Genomic DNA, 15,621 nt, shown 5'->3' with positions numbered 1-15,621 from the left:
ACAGTGACTTTGGAGCCCCTCAAAATAAAGTCTCTCACTGTTTCCATTGTTTACCCATTTATTTGCCAAGAAGTGACGGGACTGAATGCCATGATTTTAGTTTTCTGAATGCTGAGCTTTTAGCCAACTTTTTCACTCTCCACTTTCACTTTCATCAAAAGGCTTTTTAGTTCCTCTTCACTTTCTGCCATAAGGGTGGTGTCATCTGCATATCTGAGGTTACTGATATTTCTCCCAGCAATCTTGATTCCAGCTCGTGCTTCTTCCAGCCCAGCGTTTCTCATGATGTACTCAGCATAGAAATTAAATAAGCAGGGTGACAATATACAGCCTTGACGTACTCTTTTTCCTATTTGGAACCAGTGTGCTGTTCCATGTCCAGTTCTAACTGTTGCTTCCTGACCTGCATACAGATTTCTCAGGAGGCAGGTCAGGTGGTCTGGTATTTCCATCTCTTTCAGAATTTTCCAGTTTATTGTGATCCACACAGTCAAAGGCTTTGGCATAGTCAATAAAGCAGATATTTTTTCTGGAACTCTCTTGCTTTTTCGATGATCCAGTGGATGTTGGCAATTTGATCTCTGGTTCCTCTGCCTTTTCTAAATCCAGCTTGAACATCTGGAGGTTCACAGTTCACATACTATTGAAGCCTGGCCCTGAGAATTTTGACCATTACTTTGCTATGTTGTGAGATGACTGCAATTGTGACGTAGTTTGAGCATTCTTTGGCATTGCCTTTCTTTGGGATTGGAATGAAAACTGACCTTTTCCAGTCCTGTGACCACTGCTGAGTTTTCCAAATTTGCTGGCATATTGAGTGCAGCACTTTCATAGCATCATCATTTAGGATTTGAAGTAGCTCAACTGGAACTCCATCACCTCCTCTAGCTTTGTTCATAGTGATGCTTCCTAAGGCCCACTTGACTTCACATTCCAGGATGTCTGGCTCCAGGTGAGTGATCACACTATCATGATTATCTGGTCATGAAGATCTTTTATGTACAGTTCTTCTGTGTATTCCTGCCACCTCTTTGTAATATCTTCTGCTTCTGTTAGGTCCATATCATTTCTGTCCTTTATTGTGCCCATCTTTGCATAAAATGTTCCCTCGGTATCTCTAATCTTCTGGAAGAGAGGTCTAGTCTTTCCCATTCTATTGTTTTCCTCTGTTCCTTTGCACTGATCACTGAGGAAGTCTTTTTTTTTTTAATCCCTCCTTGATATCCTGTGGAACTCTGCATTCAAATGAGTATATCTTTCCTTTTTTCCTTTGCCTTTAGCTTCTCTTCTTTTCACAGCTATTTGTAAGGCCTCCTCAGACAATCATTTTGCCTTTTTGCATTTCTTTTTCTTGGGGATGGTCTTGATCCTTGCCTCCTGTACAATGTCAGGAACCTCCGTCCATAGTTCGCCAAGCACTCTGTCTATCAGTTCTAATCCCTTGAATCCATTTCTCACTCCCCCTCTATAATCATAAGTGATTTGATTTAGGTCATACCTGAATGGTCTAGTGGTTTTCTCTACTTTCTTCAATTTAAGTCTGAATTTGGCAATAAGGAGTTCATGATCTGAGCCACAGTCAGCTCCTGTCTTGTTTTTGCTGACTGTATTGAGTTTCACCATCTTTGACTGTAAAGAATATAATCAACCTGATTTCAGTATTGACCATCTGGTGATGTCCAGTGTGGAGTTTTCTCTTATGTTGTTGGAAGAGAGTGTTTGCTATGATCAGTGCATTCTCTTGGCAAAACTCTATTAGTCTTTGTTCTGCTTCATTCTGTACTCCAAGGCCAAATTTGCCTGTTACTCCAGGTATTTCTTGACTTCCTACTTTTGTATTCCAGTCCCCTATGATGAAAAGGACATCTTTTTTAGGTGTTAGTTCTAGAAGGTCTTGTAGATCTTCACAGAACTGTTCAACTTCAGCTTCTTCAGCATTACTGGTCAGGGCATAGACTTACCATGATATCCAAAGTTTTGCCTTGGAAATGGACAGAGATCATTCTGTCGTTTTTGAGATTGCATCCAAGTACTGCATTTTGGACTCTTTTGTTGACTATGATGGCTACTCCATTTCTTCTAAGGGATTCTTGACCACAGTAATAGATATAATGGTCATCTGAGTTAAATTCACTCATTCCAGTCCATTTTACTTTGCTGATTCCCAAAATGTTGATATTCACTCTTGCCATCTCCTGATTGACCACTTCCAATTTGCCTTGACTTGTGGACCTAACATTCCAGGTTCCTAGGCAATATTGCTCTTACAGCATCAGACTTTACTTCCATCGCCAGTCATATCCATGACTAGGTATTGTTTTTGCTTTGGCTCCGTCTCTTCACTCTTTCTGGAGATATTTCTCCCCTGATCTCCAGTAGCATATTGGGTACCTACCGACATGGGGAGTTAACCTCTCAGTGTCCTATCTTTTTGCCTTTTCATACTGCTCATCATGTTCTCAAGGCAAGAGTACTGAAGTCGTTTGCCATTCCCTGTGTGAGCAATAGCTTATCATTAAACATGATGGTGCTGTGCTGTGCTGTGCTTAGTCACTCAGTAGTTTCCGACTCTTTGGGATCTCATGGACTATAGCCCACCAGGCTCCTCTCTCCATGGAGATTCTCCAGGTAAGAATACTGAAGTGGATTGCCAAGGCCTCCTCCAGGGGATCTTCCCAACCCAGAGACTGAACCAAGGTCTCCGGCTTTGCAGGTGGATTCTTTACCATCTGAACTACCAAGGAAACCTCAGTGTGATGGCAATTATGATGACAGTAAGAGTTTTGAAGGTAGCATTTATCCAACTGTAGAAGTTCTTCCCTTCTATTCCTAGTGCATTGACAACTGTTTTACAAAACCATGACCTGGTGTTGAATTTTGTCAAATACTTTCCATAAATCCAGTCATATTAAATATGATATCCCCCCTTTGCTGTGATAACATAGTGAATGTCATTAATTGAGTTTTCACTCTCTCTTTCTCTCTCTCTCTCTCTCTTTTTTTTTTTTTTTTGCATTATCTTAGTTCCTCAACCAGGGATCCAACCCATGCCCCTGGCAAGGGAAACATGGGATCCTAATTCCTGGACAACCATGGAATTCCCTCATTGATTGATTTTTGAAGATTAAACCAACTTTGCATCCCTGGGATAAACCCCACCTGATTATACTGCAGAAATATTTTCTATATTTTGATGGAATTGATTTGTTAATATTTTGAGGACATTTTGTATCTCAGGTCATGAGGGTTATTGGTTTGTAGTTTTCTTTTCTAGTCTTTTGCATGTATATTTTGATAATAGGATTATGTTGGTCTCCAGCCTGGAAGTTATGAGGAATTCTAAAATAGTATGCTCTTTGCTTCACCACTGCGCTGGAGAAGTTAAAAAAAACAAACAAACAAACAAACAAAAAACAGAAAACTCCTAAATTATTTTCTCAAGGAATTCTAATGAATTTATGACTGTGATAAAATAATTTTATTTTTGCAATCAGTAAACTCCAAATATGATTCTACAAATTATAGGATTGTGGCATCAGGGAAATTCACAATCCTACCAGATCTTGTGTGAGTAGAATGATTTTTTTGTTGTTATTGTTTAAAAATGAGTAGGGTATGAAGAATAGGAATGGGGTCTTGTGGGAAGTTTCTGATGACTCAGAGGTCCTCAATTCCTGAATCTGTCTTAGCTTCCACTGCCAGAAAAAACAAATCCTCCTTTTGTGGTAAAGTGAGGACATTCTTGCCTTAGTTGAAAATCCCTTACTGACCATTCCTGACACAGTTACCTCTCAAGGGAAGCTAGTCTGCTCATCTCTCCCTGGCATTTCCTCTGATTGTCTTCAAAAGGACATGTAGGATCAAATTCCAGCCTGACTCAAACTAAATCAAGTCAAACTGAAGAAAAGGCTAACTTGCCCACATTTGCAAAATTGTGCTAATTTATATAGGAAAATGGGAGAATAAAATTTGAAAGAGATTGTGAAGATACTAAAGTAGGAAGGGAGAAACAATTTTAGGTAAGGCTGGATTTCTGAATATAGGTTCATGTAGATAAGCAGTTGGGAGTAGTTCTCTGACTGGTTGACTATGTATTTAACAGTAACCTAAATTAAATGAAGTTGAAATGCCACTGTTTCTTGATGAGAAGAATCTAAACAAGAAAGCTGGAATGGATGTGATTACCAAATGTGATTTTGTCCCCTTAATCTTGTCTGCTTTGTGGACCAGAAGATCTCCCTTTTACCAAGACACGGAGAAACATATTTATGAGGAGAGCACCACTAACTTTGAGAAATACTCTAGAAAAATATTCTGTAAGCCTGGAATGCTGGTATAAGATGATGCAGTTGACCTGAGTTCTTTGATTACAATGGGAATGCTGGAATCCAAAGCAGCATGAGCATTCAAATAGGGCATTTAACTAACAGGGGCAGAATGGGTTTGATGTTAATAAACACCAGGGCTTTAATGGTAATCTGAATGATTTAACCTGCAAAGATCTTTGGTGATGGCTAACTGTTGGTTAGGTCCTGGTATATTAAATAGATGGGCAGTACCCTCCTGAAGGTACTATTTATTCTCTATAACCCTAAACTCAAGGTCTAGAGTACAGGAGCTTGATTGGAACCCCTGTATTACATTCCAAGGGGCTTCCTGGGTGGCACTAGTGGTAAAGAACCTGCCTGCAATGCAGGAGACATAATGAGACCTGGGATCGATCCCTGGGTTGGGAAGATCCCCTGGAGAAGAGCCTGGCAACCCACTCCAGTATTATTGCCTGAGGAATCCCATGGACAGAGGAGCCTGGCGGTCTACAGTCTATAGGGTCTGGAAGAGTTGGACACGACTGAAGAGGCTTAGCATGCATGCATTAGGTTCCAAGACCTCAGTCAGTTTAGAATACCTAGAACCCCTTTAGTGAAGAGGAGACTGGAACAGTGGAGAAGAGACCTCACATCATTTTGAATCAGTGACATCACTTTTCTTACTAACCTTCCCAAAGAAACAACAGGCACTTAAGGGAATACACGTAACTATTATGAGACTATTGGATAGTTCTCTCAACTAATTGTCAATTCTTGGGTACGAAGAATTTTCGTGATCCACAAGTAAAAGTAAGTGCTTATAGAATTTATGTAATTAGTAGAGTTTTCAACTGACTTGCCTCCCAGTGGGCCCAGTGGTACTCTGAACTCAGTCTAGGATAATTATCCTTGTTCCATAATATAATGTTGAAATAGATCTATTGAGCAACTGGGAAGATCTCCATTTTGTAACAGTAGTAGGAAGGGTCAAGTGGAAACTTTATCTCTCCCCCTAAAACTTAGTTATCAAAAATTATATACATTTCAGGAATGTCAGAAAGATGAATTCTGCCATTAAAAGTGGAAAGATGTCTGCCTGGGAAAATTTACCATCATCCCTGTGTGTGACTATAATGGAATGATAACTGGCTCCACGGTTCTCCCCACCCCCTTCCTCTCTAGGGTCCATTCTCTATGTGACTGGCAGAATTATCTTTAAGATAAGGCAAATGATTTTCCTCCTCTGCTCAGAACCCTCCGATGAGACAAGTCTTAACAATGGTCCACAAGGTCCAAAGTGATTGGTCCTATTACCTTTCCATTGTCATTTTGCTCTGTCTTCTCACTTAACTCACTACAGTGCAGTTATGAAGACTTCCTTATTGCTCTTTATACATATCAGTCATGCTTCTATCTAATGGCCTTTCTATTTATTGTTTCCTCCAACTCTGTGAACGTCAGTCAAATTACATCCCTCTCAGGGAGATTTTTTTCTTTGGCCACTGGATATAAAATGTCAACCCCCGCCTCTTCCTAACCCCTTCCCTAACCAAGTTCTCCCTCTCTTTTTTTCTTATATGTATACATGAAATATACAATCTTACATATGAAGTATATTATTTTATTTATTCATTTTGATTTCTGTCTTCATTCTCTGAAGTACATAAACTCTGTGAAGTCAAGATTTTTGCCGGTTTTGCTCATTGTTTTTTTTTTTCCCATTGCTCAAAAAGGTACCTGACACCTAGTAATAGTTTCATAATTGTTTATTATGAAGTAGTTAGATGCTTTGGAGAAGGCAATGGCACCCCACTCCAGTACTCTTGCCTGGAAAATCCCATGGACAGAGGAGCCTGGTAGACTGCAGTCCATGGGGTCACTAAGGGTCGGACACGTCTGAGCAACTTCTTTCACTTTTCACTTTCATGCATTGGAGAAGGAAATGGCAACTCACTCCAGTGTACTTGCCTGGAGAATCCCAGGGATGGGGGAGCCTGGTGGGCTGCCGTCTATGGGGTCCCAGAGTCGGACACGACTGAAGCGACTTAGCAGCAGCAGCAGTTAGCTGCTTAGTGCTTGTGATTCTTGTCATACTGTCACCTAGTCAAAGACAAATTTGTTTGCAAGAATGAAAACAGATTTGGGTAAGTTTAATTCCATGGTAATACTAATTGCTACTGTTGTTTCAGATGTGGTCTATTTCCAGGAGACAGTCAGTCCATCTCTCAGCACCTGGTATGCAGCTACTGAATCTGTGAATGTTTTTTTCTATATCTCCAGTGAGAACATCAGAAGTTACCTTGTATCTAGAAGGGACAACAGTGCACCTTTCTTACTTTAGCTCCATGCCGCAATATGATCCATAGAGACAGTGGTTATCTCAACATCTTACTAGAAATTATGTTGGCTCACTATATTAGTGAAATAATATTGCCAAGACAGGCTTCGCTGGTGGGCTCAGGCAGTAAAGAAATGGAAATGCAGGAGACCCAAGTTCAGTCCCTGGATTGAGAAGATCCCCTGGAGAAGAGAATGGCTATCTACCAGGATTCTTGCCTGGAGAAGCCCATGGACAGAGGAGACTGGCAGGCTATAGCACATGGGGTCGAAAAAGAGTTGGAAACTTTTGAGCGGCTAATGCTTTATTGCCAAGACCTGAATATCAATAACTTACAGATGTTTTAGAGTCCTTGTATATCGGACATCATGTATACACAACTTCAGAGCCCCTGGTGTCATCTGTTCTAAGCTGCTTAAGCATTGGTGGACCTCACCACTGCACAACCAGACAGGTGTGCATGGTATTCACACAATGTGCTTCATCCTTTTCACCTATACTGTGCAGTTCTTATCTCCAGCCCATGCTGCCTGCCTCTTAGTTCCTGCTTCTGCTCTATTATCATGCTCTGCATGCACACCCTGGAATTTCAGAGCACTTAATGAACTATGGGGAAAATCTTTGACCACTGAAAGACAGCAACTAATGGATTTTTTCACCTCCCAACCACCAAATGATTATTTGGGAATGCACTTTTTTTACACTTCTTGACTACAAGCAGTGGCCAGGTCAAAAATTTCATTCTCCTATCCCCTCTCCTTTCTTCCCAAATTGCTTTTTTTCTCTTATCTCTGCTCCCTCAGATTTTATTCCTTAATAAATGGAATAGTATAACAGAATAATTCCTTAATGGGCTTCCCAGGTGGCGCTAGTGGTAAAGAATCCAACTGCTAATGCAGGAGTTGTAAGAGACGTGTGTTTAATCCTTCAGTCAAGAAGATTCTCAGGAGTAGGGTGTGACAACCCACTCTAGTATACTTGCTCGGAGAATTCCATGGATAGAGGAGCCTGGCAGGCTACAATCCATAGGGTTGCAAAGAGTTGGACATGACTGAAGAGACTTAGCACACATGTTAATTTCTTAATGGTATGCTGCTGCTGCTGTAAGTCGCTTCAGTCATGTCCAACTCTGTGCGACCCCATAGACGGCAGCCCACCAGGCTCTGCCATACCTGGGATTCTCCAGGCAAGAACACTGGAGTGGGTTGCCATTTCCTTCTCCAAAGCATGAAAGTGAAAAGTGAAAGTGAAGTTGCTCAGTTGTGACCCCATGGACTGCAGCCCACCAGGCTCCTCTGTCCATGGGATTTTCCAGGCAAGAGTACTGGAGTGGGGTGCCATTGCCTTCTCCATCTTAATGGTATAGGAATAGTATAATTCCATTTAACCATAGGCTCTGCTTTCTGGAAAACCCAAGCTGAAACTGTTGGTACCAGAAGCAACCCTAAAGAACATCTTCTCAAAATAGAATTTTGAAATTGGTTGTTAACTGGTCAGAGAGTGATAAGTGGGGTGGTGTTAAACCTATATGGAGTATCATCATGCTACTGAGAATTCCTCCTGTGATAAAGTCAAATGAAAGATGAAACATTGAGACAGGCTTGGCTGGGGAGACTGAACAGAATGGAAACAATGCTAATTAAAAACTGTGGCTTGGGAGCACTGAAGGTAAGGAATTGGATATGTCAGTTTCCAGATATGCCTAACGGTTTGACTGAATGATCTGGAACTTGGAAAAAGATGGTTGGGGAGGTTGGTAATAAAGGGTTTGGGGTAATGATCCAACATGTGAGAATACTTGTGTCTTGTATGAGTGTTCACAAAAGACCTCCATGGCAAAGTAAACTTTCTGTAATTAGATGAGCAAGATACAGTTCTGTGGATATCAGTGAGCACTGTGGCAAGGACGGAGATTTTGCCTAGGCTCAACCACAAGAACTTTTCTCATCAGGGCTGAGCTGGTCACTGCCACAACTATGTGTCAAATTTGACAGCAACAGCTAACTTTGTGATAGAGTGAGTATACTGGAAATCTTCCAGGTTAGAATGGCAGTGAGTTTTTCCTTAGGGAATAAAGTCAGTTTTGATTCATGGGATTCACAAGTCTTAAGAACAATTCTAAAATAATCTGTCCCTATGGATTAGTAGAATGGCCAGTTGAAGATTCAGATCTCTTGTACTATCTTACAGGATACACTATTTGCTCTAAACCAGGGACCCATATATAACGCTTCTTCTCCAATATGTGAGCCCTGGAATGTAATTTAAGTGGGAGTGACCCTCTTCCCAAATATTTGACTTCTAGCCTGACTCTGCTGGCTTGAAAAGTGAAAGTGTTGTTGCTCTGTTGTGTCTGATTCTGTGACTCCATGGACTATACCCAGCCAGGCCCCTCTGTCCATGGAATTTTCCAGGCAAGAATACTGGACTGGGTAGCCGTTCCCATCTCTAGGGATCTTCCTGACTCAGGGACTGAACCCAAGTCTCACACATTACAGGCAGATTCTTTACCATCTGAGCCACTAGGGCAGCCCATCTGCTGGTTTAGTTGTAGTCATTTGTAAGATTTTAGAGGGTCCCTTTTTAAGTAGAGGGTGAATTTGTTTTCAGTGATATGAGGGGATAATGTAATTATGTTGCATTATCTTAGGTTGTGCTTTTTTGTTTGTTGTTTAGTCGCTAAGTTGTGTCTGACTCTTTTGTGACCCCATGGACTATAGGCCGCCAGACTCCTCTGTCCAAGGAATTTCCCAAGCAAGAAACACTGGAGCTGTTTGCCATTTCCTTCTCCAGGGGATCTTCCTGACCCAAGGATCCAACCCAAATCTCTTGTATTGGCAGGCAGATTCTTTACCACTGAGCCACCAGGGAAGCCCTAGGTTGCTCTTATTGATGTTATTTTCAGAGGTTCAGCCTTGGAAAAAGAGTGTGCAATGTTGGGAAGCTAATGCATTGGTCAGTGGTGATATTTGTTATATTTTGGGGTTGTCTTGAATGTATTGCCTATGTTTGGGGAACTCTTTATCTTACTAGAATAAAAGCCATGTAGATGATTGCTTTCCCAGATTTCCTTTCAGCATGTGATCTCAGCTCTGCCCATAAGATGAACCCATCGTAGACCAAATCAGAAATTAAAAGTTAATGATGAAGCCAATTCTATGAGGGATTCATTCTGGAAAGGGGGTGGTGTCCAGATCCAGTGCTTGCAACTTGCAGAGCCGGTGGTACAGTCTCCACTTTCCATACTTAGCAGTGGTGACTGTATGTTCAGTTCAGTGCTGTGATGTTTTATATTGGTCTTAGCTTCTAAGCTTGGTTCATAGGCCCTGCCAGAGAGTTGGTGAGCTACTTAAGGTTCCCTCTGAAAAATTCATTAACTGCCTAAATTTATCAGACTTCATATATATTGGTTTCAACCGAAAATCTTGCTGAAACAATTTTTCTTTTTCATTGTATTTGATTGCTCCTCTCCAAATTCTCAAGATTAAAACACTAATTTTTATTCACTCTTGTGTAGCAATGCACGTGCATAATGCTAGCGTTTCCTTTAAGCACTGCTTTATTTTTCATTGTTATTACTATACATTGCAAACATTACAAAATTTTGATTTTGATATTGTTTTATCAGAGGATTTTGAATTTCCGGATGGTTGTGGGGATTTTATGTTGCTGTGGTTTTCTATTTTTGTTGACTTCTAATTTTACTACTTTGTGATCATATAATTTGTGCAAGGAGATCAAACCAGTCAATCCTAAAGGAAATCAACGTTGAATATTCACTGGAAGGACGGATGCTGAAGCTGAAGCACCAATACTTTGGCCACCTGATGTGAAGAGCCGACTTACGGAAAGAGACCCTGATGCTGGGGAAGACTGAAGGCAGGAGGAGAAGGGGACAGCAGAGGATGAGATGGTTAGATGGCATCACTGACTCAATGGATATGAGTTTGAGCAAACTCTGGGAGATGGCAAAGGATGAGGAAGCCTGGCGTGCTGCAGTCCATGTCGTCACACAGAGTTGGACATGACTTAGTGACTGAACAACAACAACAATTTGCCCCATGTTTGTTTCTACACTTTAGAATTTACTGAATTTTTGTAGCTTAACAAATGGTAAGTTTTTGTAAATGCTTAAAGGAATTTTTGAAAAGCTGTGGTATTTCCTACAGCTTTGACTTTTTAAAATTTGAAGCTGTTTTCTGGTGCATAAAGATCCTTGAGAGATATTTACTATAATTGTATTTTTTTATTATTTTAAGGTATCTTTTTTCTTTAATGCTTTTTGCTTTGACTTATAATTGCCTAATATTAATATCACAAAACTCACTTTTTCCTGCATGATTAGTATTTGTTTGCTTTTTTTCTTTCAGCCTTTCTTGAATCATTTTAACTATGCCTCATGTATCTGGTTGGTTATTATTTTACAGCTAATCTAATAGGCTAATGTATTCTACTTCACTCATGATTTGAAAAGCATGTTGACATTTAGTTCTGATCACATTTTTGTTTTCTGTTTTTAGTGTTTCCTCTTTATTTTTTTTAGTGATTTGCCAAGAAAACTAGACTTAGAACATAATTTTAAAACGCACAAGATATTGAAAGAATTTTTTTCTCCCTAGCACCAATAATTCCTATTTAACTCTTTCTCATTTACATTAAAGGAGATCACTGACCATGAACCTTTCTTAGTTTCAAATCCCCGGAGTCAAGTATAATCTCTCTGATTTCTTAGCTCCAGCTCTTGATTTAGTATTTTGGATATATTTCAGCTGATATATCAAACATAAGACATTATTTTCCCTTATGAGTGCTTCCAATTAACTTTTCTGCATGGAAGGAATTGCTTCCTTTCTTTTTCCCATTCACATTTTAACACCGTGAAATATAATCTGGTAGAATAAGAGTTCATGATGACCTATGTGTGTCCATAACGCTTAAAGTTATCTTTTTCGAGTTTTTTTTTTTTTTCTTTCTTGAAGAGTTATTTGTTCAAATGGATTCTCCGTCTCATTCCTTTAAAACTCAGAGCTTTAAAATCAAGGTCATTAAATTATTAAAGAAAATCTTTTACCTTCTCTTTAAATCTTAACCAGTTATATAAACTTAGCTCCAGTAGGATCTGTGCTTCTCCTTTCTCCTCCTTCCTTCCCTTCCCTGCCTACATTATAAACACACAATGACAATCTGCTTTTTAGCATTATGCAGTCATACATTCTTTTCTCAATAGTTAGTGTGTTAACTATCTTCATTGCAGACTCTTAAAGACAGCTATGTCAATATATGAAATTTGATGATGATTAATATTGAATAAGTAGTTCTTTATCATGAATATGTCTTTCTTATGGAAAAATTTACTTTAAACAATGCATCTACTTTTTTTTTTAATTTTTATTTTTACTTTATTTTACTTTACAATACTTTATTGGTTTTGCCATACATTGACATGAATCCACCACGGGTGTACATGCGATCCCAAACATGAACCCCCCTCCCACCTCCCCTCCCCATAACATCTCTCTGGGTATCCCCGTGCACCAGCCCCAAGCATGCTGTATCCTGCATCGGACATAGACTGGCGATTCGTTTCTTACATGATAGTATGCACGTTTCAATGCCATTCTCCCAAATCATCCCACCCTCTCCCTCTCCCTCTGAGTCCAAAAGTCCACTCTACACATCTGTGTCTCTTTTGCTGCCTTGCATACAGGGTCATCATTGCCATCTTTCTAAATTCCATATATATGTGTTAGTATACTGTATTGGTGTTTTTCTTTCTGGCTTACTTCACTCTGTATAATCGGCTCCAGTTTCATCCATCTCATTAGAACTGATTCAAATGTATTCTTTTTAATGGCTGAGTAATACTCCATTGTGTATATGTGCCACAGCTTTCTTATCCATTCATCTGCTGATGGACATCTAGGTTGCTTCCATGTCCTGGCTATTATAAACAGTGCTGCGATGAACATTGGGGTACATGTGTCTCTTTCAATTCTGGTTTCCTTGGTGTGTATGCCCAGCAGTGGGATTGCTGGGTCATAAGGCAGTTCTATTTGCAATTTTTTAAGGAATCTCCACACTGTTCTCCATAGTGGCTGTACTAGTTTGCATTCCCACCAACAGTGTAGGAGGGTTCCCTTTTATCTACACCCTCTCCAGCATTTATTGCTTGCAGATTTTTGGATCGCAGCCATTCTGACTGGTGTGAAGTGGTACCTCATTGTGGTTTTGATTTGCATTTCTCTAATAATGAGTGATGTTGAGCATCTTTTCATGTGTTTGTTAGCCATCCGTATGTCTTCTTTGGAGAAATGTCTATTTAGTTCTTTGGCCCATTTTTTGATTGGGTCATTTATTTTTCTGGAATTGAGCTGCATAAGTTGCTTGTATATTTTTGAGATTAGTTGTTTGTCAGTTGCTTCATTTGCTATTATTTTCTCCCATTCAGAAGGCTGTCTTTTCACCTTGCTTATATTTTCCTTTGTTGTGCAGAAGCTTTTAATTTTAATTAGATCCCATTTGTTTATTTTTGCTTTTATTTCCAGTATTCTGGGGGGTGGATCATAGAGGATCCTGCTGTGATTTATTTCTGAGAGTGTTTTGCCTATGTTCTCCTCTAGGAGTTTTATAGTTTCTGGTCTTATATTTAGATCTTTAATCCATTTTGAGTTTATTTTTGTGTGTGGCATTAGAAAGTGATCTAGTTTCATTCTTTTATAAGCGGTTGACCAGTTTTCCCAGCACCACTTGTTAAAGAGATTGTCTTTACTCCATTGTATATTCTTGCTTCCTTTGTCAAAGATAAAGTGTCCATATGTGTGTGGATTTATCTCTGGGCTCTCTATTTTGTTCCATTGATCTATATGTCTGTCTTAGTGCCAGTACCATACTGTCTTGATGACTGTGGCTTTGTAGTAGAGCCTGAAGTCAGGCAAGTTGATTATTCCAGTTCCATTCTTCTTTCTCAGGATTAATGCATCTACTTTTAAGCAAAGAAATAAATTGTGGGTGTCAACTTATCTATTTCAAAATCAAAATTATTCATTACTTGGTTCACCAACAGGAAAATGGAATTTCCGTGTATCTTCAAACTTGACTTTTAGCCCAGATTTAGAGAAATACAGACCTTCTTTTAGTTCATTTAATTTACAGGTGAATTAGTCATAATTTCCTTTTTGTTTTCTTATAGTGTGCAAAGCCATTATCAGCTATTAACCATTTAATTTCCATTTTTTCAAAAATTTGTTTGAATTAACTTACATTATCATTATCTACTCTTGTTAGCATAAAGATCTTTAACAATGATCAACCCTTAGACAAGTGAAAGTTGAAAAGATAAATTTTAATTTAATGTTTTATTTGTGTGTGCAGTGAAAGACAAAAGTTTTAAAGACTCATCTTTGCAATTGTTTTAAATGAATTAAAATACAATGCAATTTTGAATCCCACTCCGAGATATATCTATGGAGAAAAATTTGGTTGAAAGGATACATGCGTGTACCCCAAGGTTCACTGCAGCACTATTTACAATAGACAAGACATGGAAGCAATCTAAATGTCTACGAACAGATGAATGGATAAAAATGTAGCACATATATACACTGTCAGCCATTAAAAGAGAATGAAATAATGCCGCTTGCGGCAATGTGAATGAACCTGGAGGCTACCATACTAAGTGAAGTAAGGCAGAGAGAGACAAATATACACTATCACTTGTATGTGAAATCTAAAAAATGATAGAGAACTTACATACAAAACAGAAACAGACTTACAGACTTGACTTAGAGAACAAACTTATGGTTACCAGAGGGAAGGATGGAGGAGAGGGACAGATTGAGAGTTTGGGATTGACATGTATACACTGCTATATTTAAAGGAGATAACCAATAAGTATCTATGAATAGTACAGGGAACTCTGCTTAACACTCTCTAGTAACCTAAAATGAGAAAAGATTTTGAACAAGAATAGATGCATGTCTATGCATAACTGAATTACTCTGCAGTACATCTGAAACTAAGACAACACTGTTAATTAACTATATTCCAATATAAAATAAAAATAAATAAAATCTTAAAAAATAAAAAGCATTTGAACCTTTCAAAAAATATAATCCAATTTTGAAAGCTTACTTTTGAATTATTAAAATAATGAAATGTCTCCAAGGCCTGATTCTTTTGCTTTGTTTTAAAATTTATTTGGCTGCACTGGGTCTTAGTTGTGCCATAAGCAATCTTCAATCTTTGGTGCAGCATGCAAACTCTAGTTCCTTGACCAGGTTTCAAACACAGGCACTCTGCATTGAGAGATCAAACGGAGTCTTAGTCACAGAACCACCAGGAAAGTCCCTCTAAAGAATTGAAGTCCCTTTTGATTCTTATTCGAAGCTATTGATAAGACATTGTTTATTGCTTTTATTGCTATGACAATAGATTTAGAGACAAATTTTAACTTTAATTTTTCTTAAAATGTTTTGTATTGAAGTGTCTTCAAAATATACTGTGCTTTTTTTATCTTTTAACTTTCGTTGATGCATTGATTTGTAGTATGTGCTTAGGGATTGGACAGCATGGGGTCAAATGTCTTCTCCACAACTTATTGACTATTACTAGTCTCTCTTTGCCTCAGTTTATTTGTCTGTAAAATGGGGTTAATAGTTCCTACTTCACAGGGCTATTGGAAAGAATAAAAGAGTAGCTAAATATAAAGTTCTCAGAGGAAGGCCTGACATCTGTAAGCACTACAACAGCTACATTCCCCCCAGCTTATAGTGTAGTCATGAAAATCATGGATATTGGAACTACGCAGACCTGGGAACCAATCCCAGGGCTAAATTACACTGTCACTGTGACACTGACAAGTCATTTCTTTGCTCTCTCCTCCAAACTCCTATTTCCCTATTTGTTAAGTGAGGGTGATAATACATACTTGACTACCTTAGATGAAAAGTTTAGCATAATACCTACCATGCGGTAAAC

General features: G+C 39.0%; 1 long non-coding RNA gene across 1 annotated transcript; it reads left to right on the top strand.

The window, feature by feature from the left end:
* The first annotated feature begins 807 nt into the window (after window positions 1–807).
* Window positions 808–15,164, top strand: LOC132659703 (uncharacterized). The gene is made up of 2 exons (XR_009600431.1): window positions 808–952; window positions 10,379–15,164. It is a non-coding gene; the product is annotated as an uncharacterized LOC132659703 (long non-coding RNA).
* Window positions 15,165–15,621: the final 457 nt, after the last annotated feature.

The sequence above is a fragment of the Ovis aries genome, chromosome 4, assembly GCF_016772045.2.
Source record: "Ovis aries strain OAR_USU_Benz2616 breed Rambouillet chromosome 4, ARS-UI_Ramb_v3.0, whole genome shotgun sequence".
NCBI lineage: Eukaryota > Metazoa > Chordata > Mammalia > Artiodactyla > Bovidae > Ovis > Ovis aries.
Note: the sequence above shows the minus strand (reverse complement) of the source record. Positions and strands in the feature narration are given on the sequence as shown.